The following is an 11,619-nucleotide window of genomic DNA, read 5'->3' as shown; positions in this document are numbered from 1 at the left end:
AGAAAGAAAGAAAGAAAGAAAGAAAGAAAGAAAGAAAGAAAGAAAGAGAGAGAGAAAGAAAGAAAGAGAGAGAGAAAGAAAGAAAGAAGAAAGAGAGAAAGAAAGAAAGAGAGAAAGAAAGAAAGAAAAAAGCCATAAAAAACACGAAGAAGTAAAGCTATATTTATAAATAACATGGTGTTTATATAAAAATCACAAGGAATCTACAAAAATGCATCCTACAAGATCTAATAAGTAACTTTAGCCAAGTCACAGTATATGGAATCAATATTTAAAGAACAATTGGATATTTATTTGCTGGCAACAAACAACTGGAAATTAAATAATAAAATATAAAATAAAATCAAAATGAAATATTTAAGAATAAATGTAACAAAAATGTGAAAGATCTCTATACCGAAAACTTTAAAATATTTTTGAGAAATTTAAAAATGCCTAAATAAATGTAGAAAATACACCATGTTCATGGATTGGAAGACTCAATATTAATAAGGTGCCAAGGCTCCTCACTTTCTTGTTAAGACTATACAACCCCAATTAAAATCCCAATGAGATATTTGTTGAAATTTCCACGCTAATGGAAAAATTTACATTGACATCCACAACATTTAGAATAACCAACACAATCTTGAAAAGTAAAAAAGAAAGCTGAAGTACTTACACCACCTGATTTTGGAATTACTCTAAAGCTACAGTAATAAAGGCCGTGTGGCACTGACAAAAAGATGACACAGAGCACAAAAGCACAGGACAGAGTCCATAAGTAGACCTACACATATATAGTCAAACGGTCTTCAACCAATGTTACTAAGGTAATGCAATGGGCGAAAGGGTGGTTATTTTTTCACCTTAATTTGTTCTGTTTTCAGCAAGTGTGCTAGAACAATTTGATACCTCTATGAAAAAGCATTAGCCTCGACCTTAGCTTTAAACCACCCACTGAAATTTCTTTGAGACTGATAATGAGCCTAAATGTAAATGCAAAAGTTATTAGGCTCCTAAGAGGAAATACAAGAGAATATCTTCATTATTTTGGATTGGACAAAGATTTCTTATACCAGCTAAAAAATCAGTAACCATAAGAAAAAAAAATTGGGCTTCAATAATCCAATAAGAAAATAGCAAAAGATCTGAACAGCCATTTCACTAAAGTGATTATGCAAATGGACAATAAACACATGAAAAAATGTTCAACATCACAAGACATCTGGAAATGAAAATTAAAACCACACAAGCTACCACCATACAACCACTAGAACGGCTAATTTTTTTAAACAATGATAATGGCAAATGTTCACAAGGGGAAGAAATATTTGGCAGTTCATACATTGTTGATGGGATTGTAAAATGGTAACACCACTTCGGAAATCTCTTGAGCAGTTCTTTCGAAGTTTAACATACATCTGCCCAGCAATTCTACCACTAGAAATTTATTCAGGATCTATAAAATATATGTGACCAAAGTGATTTATACAAAAATGCTCATAGAAGCCTTATTTGTAATAGTCAAAAAACTGGAAGCGACCCAATTGTTCATGAACAAAAAAATAGATATACAAATCGTGTATATCTGTACAATGGAATACTATTCAGCAATATGCTGATAACATGAATTAATCATTGGACTGAACAAAAGAAGCCAGATGCAAAAGATAAGATTCTATATAATTCCAATTATATGAATTTTACAATAGTAAAGACTAAGCAATGGTGATGGAAATCACATTGATGGCTGACTCTGGGTGAGATGAATGGACTGGAAAAGAACACAAAGGAAGTTTCAGGAATGATGGAAATATTCTATACCTTTATGAGGTGCTGGTTTCACAAACGTATATATTTATCAAAACTAATTGAATTGTACATTTAAAATCTATGCATTTTATATGCAAATTATGCATCAATAAATTAGATTAACTTTATCATGCATATGCGTAAGTATATTGCATTGTTATATGATGTACTAAGAGAGCACATGTAATATAATGGAATAAATTTTTAAAAATGCTTTGATATCTGTTTCTTTATAGTTGATTCCTTTTGTAATCCCACATGTTTTATTTTACATGTTTAAGAACATTACTCAGGTAGGTTTCACATGAGTATTAGTGTCTGGAAAAACACTGTGCTAGAGATGGGAACTTACAACTAGTTGTCTAGCTCCAGAAGCTGTCGCCTTAGTCAGTACAGTGGGGAAAAGAAATTTATAAACTCTACATTCTCTAATTTAATCACAGCTAGACATTAAACTGAAGCCGGAACCTATAGGCCAAAATTCCCCATTTTCTAAAAAGTTTTAAAAGAATGTTTTTAGAAAATAATCACTAACTATCCATTATGCCTTGTTAGCAGTTAAGAAAAAGGTTAGTGAAAAATTACACGTTAGTTAGCATACATTTAAATCTACTCGTATTTTGTGTTTCATCTTCCATGATGACTTCCTGTCAGTTGAAGAATAACCAAATCTGTTTTCTTTCTTCTTTAATCTGAATTTATCAGAAACACCTTAATTAAATGGCCAAAAGAGAGAGATGACAAATCATGAAAGCCATCTAGGAAACTTAGTTTTATAACTTCTTATAGTGTCTTTTTTTTTAAAAAAGAATTTATTTATTTGAGAGAGAGAGATAGTGAGAAAGAGCACGAGGTGGTGGGAGAGGGCTAAGCAGGGAGCCCGACGTGGGGCTGGATCCCAGGACCCTGGGATCGTGACCTGAGCCAAAGGCAGATGCTTAACCGACTGAACCACCCATGTGCCCCAACTTCTTAGAGTGTCTTAAAGAACAAAACCAGAAATGAGAACTACATTGATGATATCATTTACAATATGAGAGAAAATAATCATGTTTTTGCTTTATGAACATTTTTATATTTTACTATTTCCAACAGTTTGCTCAAATTTAGACATTAACAAGTTACATATCAGGTGCCTAAAAACAATCTTTTCAGTGAAAACATTTTAATAAGTGTCATCTTATCACATTGTTATCGCTTTGCACTGGATAAAAAGAATTCACACAGAAAGGGAAGCTGGTCAGCTGAAATACTGAAGAAAGATGTACTTAAATTGACTCTTAACAGCACTTGACTTTACAGATGATGATCAGCTACCAAAGCTATTTCTTTCCTTTTTAGTCCCTTTTAATCAAGGCTATACAAACTGAAACTTGCAGAATTATTTTTTAATTTTCTCTTAACAAAGTAATGCGTGTGTCTATATATATCAAACATCTAAAAATATATATATTTCAAGTCCATATGTCGATGTCTCCTTACCACGAAAGCCAAAGTATGTCCTGTAACATAGTTTGTAATGAAAATTCCAAGAACTGCTACTTGAAACTTTTCACTAAAAATATTTGTTATAGGAAATCATATTTGTTAGAATGTTTGTTGCAGAAAACTATAGTTTGTTCACTCAAAGTTAAATAGCATGTTTTTTATAGAGATTGATTTTACCTTATAATAATGAACTCAGTATGATCTTGGTCCAATTAGCCCACGCATGAATAAAAACATGGTAGATTTTCTTAAATTAGGAACATAGTTAAAAGCATACTCACTGGTAAAATTTACATGTGAAAAAAAAAACTGAAAATCATTTTAAAAACTCATTTTGCCTATGACAGTGGTGTCCTGTTTCTTACAATGGTCTAAAGAGGCTATTGTAAGGAGTGTGATATCTTTGATGAATGTAACACTTCAGTGTGTAACTACCAGGACCTAGTTAATAGCAGGCAAATAGCAGGGAATGAAAAAATATTTAAAAAGTAAATATGACACATCTTAATAACAGCTTGTTAAAAGCTATGAACAAATTGTGAATTGTAGTCTCGTTCCTCTGAAAATTGTGAATCATTTCAAGACTCCCAAAATGGAGAGAAAATCAAAATTTCGAGAAAAGAATATATGGAATTACAATGACATCCATATTGGATTTTTTCAGGGCAGGTGAACTATTAAGAAATTAAATTTTATGATATTCAGGAAAGACGAGAATTAAGGAAATGCAAATAAGAAAGTCTTAGAAGGCAAAGTAACTAATATCTTTGTAGCCAGAGAATTTCAATAATTTTGGCTTGTGTTCCTAATCTCAGACTGCTAGACCACACTTCCATAGCTCCTAGAATATAAAACCAATTAAGATTCATTCTGTGTCATTTATATTCAGTCTAAACTATACTATTTAGCCAAATGTTTAAATCTGTTTACTTCACTACCAAAAAAAAAAAAAATCCTTCAAAAAATCTTTGAATCTATCATCCATTAGCTGCCAAGCAGCTGGTCAAGAAATGCTCAACAGCCCCCAAAATTTCAATTTTAGAAGCTATTCTAAGTCAAGAGCCTTGCCTTGGGAATTCAACATATCTGGAAAGTATCCCAACAATGGAACAGATGAACTATTTCTTTTTTCTCCTGCTTAGCTACAGGCAAAATCTAAAATTATAAAAATGATCATCACCCAATCCTTCACAGACTATGATGTTGGAAATCACAATAAAACAAAACAACAACTGCATTCCTTCCAAATTTTCAGATTTCTCATTCTCTAACATTTGTATACATTCCTCCCAATAAAAGTCTAAGCAATATTCATAAGCTAAATACATTATATTAGGGCTCTATAGTCTTGTATATAAATTTAGCAATTCCTTTACATGAAGACATAAATACTCTCTTCATCAGGTGGCTATATAGTGATCTCAAATTTTCCCTTTTACTTTCAGTGGAGGCTTATCTTCATCTGCATCATTACTGATGTGTTTAGAACATTCACATTCCATGGTTGGGCTTCCATCCACCACCTTATTCTTTGTTTTCCCTTTGTTGCATCTGTTCTTTGTTTCTTTTTTCCTCTTCTCCTGCCTCCTTTAGAACTGATTGACTTTTTATTACATTTAATCTCCACTATTGGTTTATTAGCTATAATTCTTTATTTTTTGTTTTAGTGGCTACCACAGAGTTTGCAATATTCATTTTTATTTATCACAGTCTACTTTCAAATAATATTATACCATCCACTTATATTCAAAGAGCCTATGTTTCCACTCCCCTACCCCTTGCTCATTGTCCTAATGGCGTCATGCACCTTGTTTCTGCATATGTTATGAACACCTACAACCAATTTTTATTGTTTTTCCTTTGAACAATTAGCTTTTAAGGAATATCTCAGAATTAGTCAAATTGTCATATATTTATCCAACTAGCCACCATTTCTGGCACTTTCCATTCCTTTGTGTAGATCCAAACTTCCTTCTGGTATCTGGTATTATTTTACTCCTGCCATTAGAATTTCCTAGGACTGTTGGCCATGAAATCTCCCAGCTTTTGTTTATCTGAAAAAAAAAATCTTCATTTCACTTTCATTTTTAAAAGATTTTTATGGGTACAGTATTCTGACAGGTTTGTTTTTTTTTTCTTCCAGTACATTAAAGATGCTCTATTATGTTCTGGCTTGAGAACTTTGTGATGAAAAGGCTGATTTTCCTCTCCTTGTCCCCATGTATATAACGTGTCTTTTTTTTCCCTCTGACTGCTTTTAATATTTTTTTATTTATTTCTGCTTTTCAGAAATTTGATTTTTCTGTACCTTGTTTTTGCTTGTTTCTTTGTTTCTTCTACTTGGGTTTGTTGAATTTTTTGGATTTCTGGACTGAAAATTTTCATTAAATTTAGAACAGTTTTCAGCCACTATTTCTTCAAATATATTTCTGTACCCATTACATTCTGGGTATCACCCTCTTTCTTACATATATTTTATATTTTCTCTTAGGTCATTGATGTTTTATTCATTTTTATGGACTTTCTTTTGGATAGTTTCTATTGCTAAACTTTCCGCAGTGTCAATGAGTTAACCACAACCACAACCAATAAGATTTTTATTTTAGATATTACCATTTTCAGCCATGTTTCACCTGAAAAAAAATATATATATATATTCCATTTCTCTTGTCATATTCATGTTTTCCTCTATCTTCTCGAATTTATGCAGAAAATTGTAACAGGTATTCAAGATCATGATCTGCCAATTCCATTATCTCTGCCAGTTTGGTCTGTTTTCATTGACTGATTTTTTTTTTTTTTGAATGCCTGTTAGTTTTTTATTGGATGCTGAACCTTCCGGGTACTAGATTTTGCTATACCCTTTAAATAATGCTGGATGGTGTTATGGCATGAGTAAATTTCTTGGAATCAGTTCAATCCTTTTGAGGCTTGCTCTTAAGGCTTGTTGATGTGGGTAAAGTAATTAATCTGTGGGTAAACCATTTAATCTGAAATTAATTTAGAACTACTACTAAGGCATAACCCTTTGGAAGATTCTACCTAATGGCCTGTGGATTAGACTCTTTCCATTTGATGGGTGGGAACACAAATTATTTTCAGCTCTTTCTGAGCACTGGCGCTCGTTAGGCTTATTGTTTTCAGTCTATACGCCCTCTGCCCATGCCTCTAGCATTGAGGAGTTTCCCGTCATGCCTGGGCAGATCAGAACTCAGTGCAAGACCCTCTACAGATCTTAGGGATTTTGACTCCTCGAATTCTGACCTCTGTCTCCTGAGCTCCTTGAGACCACTGGGATCTGTTTGAGTTCCTCTCCCTGTGCTGTGTTCTAGAAGCAGCAAGCTGTGGCAATCACAGAACTAATCCTGTCTATTTCTCTTCTTTTTGTTGTTCCTGTTTTCCAGTATCTGAAAATCATTGTTCCATATATTTTATCTAGTCTTCTAGTTGTTTAATGCACAGGAATAGATCTGGTTCCTGTTATTCCATTATGATCAGAAGCAGAAGTTCTAGCTTACTAATTATGATTTCAACTCATTTTATTTATATTTTTCCTGCCCTTTAAAATTTCAATTTAATCAGTAAATTTTTATTTTCAGAATTCATTTTTCTTTTTCAAAATTTCCGTTTTTCATAGTGCATAACTCTTTTTTAGAGTTAGAGTGATTTTATGTTGTTTATGATTATTATTTAGACTGTTTCTTAGTGCTTTATTTTTTTATTGCAGACTTTTTCCAGTGGATTGCAGGTTGGGGTAAGATATGATGGATGGGTTGCCCCAGAAACAGGTCCTCTGAGCCATGAGGTCTCTCCATTATTGCTTGGTAATCCCAGTCCCCAAGTTAATACCCTTAGTGTCTCCTAAGAACCTATACTCAATTCTCCCTAGAAGGAGGGTGGTGCCATTACTTGATGCTCCTTGCTTAGCTAACTTCTTAACCAACTAAAGAAAAAATAAGAGGAGGAATGGGCTAAGCCCCATCCTACTGTTTCTTTTCATACGTTCTGGCTTACATGTGCAGCAGGTACAAACCGTGACTTGTACTTATCATTGTAACCCCGTTAGCTCTGTGATTAAGGCAATGTCTTAAAGAAAAGCAGAAGGTTTACTGCTGACTGCTATCTGATGAAATTGCTATGTAGTCATCACTCCTGTTTTGTGTTATGCCTTCACCAGTGTTTTCAGAGAAAAATAAGAGGCTGCATTAGAGATTACTAGCATTATACTTTCTTAACCCTAAAATCCATTTTGGAAATTCTACCAGATAATCAATTATGTTATTCCTTTATTAAGGACAATATAAACGAGCCTATTTGGTAAATGGTGCTCCTAATATTGTACCCATAGGATTTTAACTTATAGAGGTGACTGAGTGATAACATGGAGAGGCTAATGCCATTGGAAGACTTTTATTACATTTCTCAAGAGAAGGGGACATATCACGCTATGCAAGCCCACATGGAAAACACCAGATATGGTGCAGGATGCAGAAGCAGGAGCGAAGGAGAAAGCTTAGGCCAGACCCTTTATAGGGATATCTGCAGGAAAGGCAAGGCAGAGCAGAGTAAACGGGTTAGAGTTGGTTAGTTTGCATAATCCAGGTGGGCTTTGGGCTATAAAGGTGGTCTCTAGTTTCCTGGTACCTGAGTTGATTTAGGGCAGAGCAAATGTTGGCTGGTGTGTATGAGTTGGATAAGGAGGTAGTCGGGGCTGTAGGTTCCTTGAGATTGGCTGGTCTGCCGGATGAGAGGTGTGGTCCCAGCTGAGTCCTTTGCTATCCTGAAGAATTGGCCAGCCCTGAAAGCGGCAGCCTCTCCATGATCAGCAAGGCTTTCAAGATGTCAAAATATCACAAAATACAGAAAATAAAAAACATGACTAATACAAGTAGAAATAGAAATGTGTGTTTAATAGCTCTTGGGATATAACCTGGTGATTGAGAAATATTCCACGAAGATAGACAATAATAGTAAGATTATATCATTATAATTTACATCTAAGTTAATACTTTTTCTTTTGACATTACCTAGTTTATAAATAAAACACTCCATATTATGCTTCCTATAAGAAATGGGGTGGCTGGGTGATAGACATTGGGGAGAGTATGTGCTATGGTGAGCGCTGTGAATTGTGTAAGACTGATGAATCACAGACCTGTACCTCTGAAACAAATAATACATCATATGTTAAAAAAAAAAAAAAAAGATAGTAGGAAGGGAAAAATGAAGGGGGGAAATCAGAGGGGGAGACAAACCATGAGAGATTATGGACTCTGAGAAACAAACTGAGGGTTTTGTAGGGGGAAGAATGGGTTAGCCGGGTGATAGGTATTAAGGAGGGCATGTATTGAATGGAGCACTGGGTGTTATACGCAAACAATGAATCATGGAACAGTATATCAAAAACTAATGATGTAATGAATGGTGACTAACACGACATAATAAAATAAAATTTAAAAAAAAGAAATGTCTTAATGTATTGTGAACTATCTTTGAATTTTATGTTATGATAAGATATATTGGATATAAAGGTCTTTAATTTAACATTTATGCTACATAAAAGTCAAATTAAAATGACTGTATTCATGAACATTGTTTGAAGAGACCTAGAAGTGAGCAGGAAAATATTAAATTATGCAAATATCTATTAGAATGGCATCTATTTCTTGTAATAGAAATTTGAAGTTCATATTAGCAATGAGTCAGGACAAAAAAAAAGTGCCAGGATATGCTAAATCTCTTAGGAAGTAATGACTGTTTTAGCTGGGAGGAAAAACAAAACTTTACAAGCAAATTTTATTTAGTAATCACAAAGTAAGTAGGACGTAAATGAACCAATATTTCATTCTCCTCTAAATGAAGGACAAAATATTCCTGAGAACTGCTTAAGACACAGGAAAAATACTCTACTTCTCTGTAATAGTCTGATAGCTTCTGGAAGAAATTCTTATCAATTACAAGTTTGTGACCTATTCATTTATCATCATAGGTCCATCTTTAAACTACTAAGCAAAACAAGCAAACCCAAAAACAAAAAATAAAAACCAAAAATACACATGCAAAACAACTCCAAAAAATGAAGTTTTGTAGGATAGAAGTTATTTTAATACCTCAGGAAGCAAGAGAAAAATAGCTATGAATAAGAAAAAAAAAGGAAATATTAAAGGAATTAGTATAGATTTTGGATAGAATCAACTAAACCAATGTGATCAGAGGTGCCGAAAGGCATTCAGAATTGCAGGCAATGACAATGTGGTCACAGCAGGTAGTTGATCTCCTTTGCAAGATTTCTAAAGTTGTTACTTGAAACATTTAAATTCTGTGCAATTAATAGTTTTAGAATAATCTAGAATAGATCAATCTAATATCTACAGTTCTTTCAAGTCAACTTTTAAAATCAATTCCTCTTCCTGACATAGCTCTTAAACCATAGGTAAGGTTTTCACACAGTTATTTGGGTCTTTAAGATTTCTAATTCCTATACTCTAACTGCAAAACATCTATTAAATATTCATGTGCTTCCTTTGGCTAGTGGAATTGCAATTACAAATGCTTTCTCTAAATCCTACCATTTACACCAAGGGTCAAAAGCTCAAATGGCTGCAGGGGATGAACAGAACACGTGAAGGTGTGATTAGAATAATAGGAGCTGAACCATTTGTATTTGCACCAAATAGAACACTTACTTAGCTGCACTGTACAGACTAAACCCAGAACTCCCCAGGGCTATTTGCTATTAGTTCATTACCCTACTTTACACACCACCACCTTGAAAGCTACAAGGAAGGTTAATATCAAAGAGCAATCCTTCATTTCTAAGAAATATACAATCCTAGGAGAATCAATAATGAGATTTCTAATGCAGGGGCTTTGATTCAGAATAAACACATCACATAAAGTAATGGTGAGGGAACATGTGAGGATATTCACATACTTTTTTATTTGAATGGCTTCTTTATATCATCATATTGGATAAGAATCTTTAATTAGCCTTTTCTAACCTCAGCTTTCACTAGAAGCACTAAATTATGTGAGTAGTCGTGTCCTTTGAATAGGTAAGCCTTAAGAATGATGCAAGAATCAAAATGTATAATCTACTGCATTAAGAACATTTATGACTGTAGGTAATAACATTTAAAAACTTTACTGCCATTAGAATGCATTACCAATCTATAGCATGTTTAATATTAATTCACTAAATAAATATTGAGTAGTGCTATATGCCAGATACTGTTCTAGGTGCTGAAAATTAAAAAATGAGTAAGAACTCCTTGAGAAGCTCATTAAACAATTAATACTATAAATAAACATTGTATAGGATCAAGTTAGATAAGTTTTGTAAATAAATATCAATAACTACGCTTTTTCACTAATCTCTTACAAACCGTGTGTGACCTTAGACCAGTACATAACTTTTCTTGTTTATTTTCTCATTTTTAAAAGAGATAATAGTATCCACCCTAAATGCTTTCTACGTTTTATTTTAAACATCAAATAAGGCAGTGAATGTAAAAGCACTTCAAAGAGAACAAAATGCCATGAAAATGTAAGGGAATATTATCAGTGGCTGTTTCTTGCTTTGGTTCTCATGATTTACATCTTTTTATATATATATATCAACATTATTTATACTTATTTTTAATACTTTTCTCTTTTGACTTTTGTAATAGAATTAAAAGCAATTTACCCACCACCATTATAGTAATACAATAGTCTGTTTTTATCTCTATATTTACCTTTACCAATGAGTTTTATACTTTCTTATTCTCTTGTGATGATACAATTCTTATTTACTTAAGATGTCACACCAGTTTAATACTTTCAAAGTGTCTCAGAGACTAACCTATATAATGACAAGTAATAATACTTTAACTGAAAACAGGGGTCTGATGACCATGTTAATTCTTAAGGCAAATTACAAAAAATTAAACATTGTGAGAAAATCTTATCATATAATTCCATACAGAAAACTAAAAAGAAAAGAGAAAATATTAGTTAGAAACAAATCCAGGGGCTCCTAGGTGGCTTGGTTGGGTGTCCAACTCTTAATCTTAGTTCAGATCTTGATCTCCAGGTCGTGAGTTCAGGTGCTGCATTGGGCTCCATGCCGGGCATGGAGCCTACTTAAAAAAAAAAAAATCTAGGACAAGAATTTATAAGATAGAATATTAAAATAAGAAGATAAGGAAAGGCAATTTCATTTTCCCTTTAAGAAATAACTACTAAGTTCATTCAATTTACAAAAATATTAAATGAAAATTTCCAGTATATATGGCAATAAATTTTTGTCTTCTTAGAGACTAAGCACTTCATACTATTATATGAAGGCACGTGCTT

The sequence above is a fragment of the Neomonachus schauinslandi genome, chromosome 3 (assembly GCF_002201575.2).
Source record: "Neomonachus schauinslandi chromosome 3, ASM220157v2, whole genome shotgun sequence".
NCBI classification, from domain to species: Eukaryota; Metazoa; Chordata; class Mammalia; order Carnivora; family Phocidae; genus Neomonachus; species Neomonachus schauinslandi.
The sequence above is the reverse complement of the archived record's forward strand: the minus strand, read 5'-3'. Positions refer to the sequence as shown.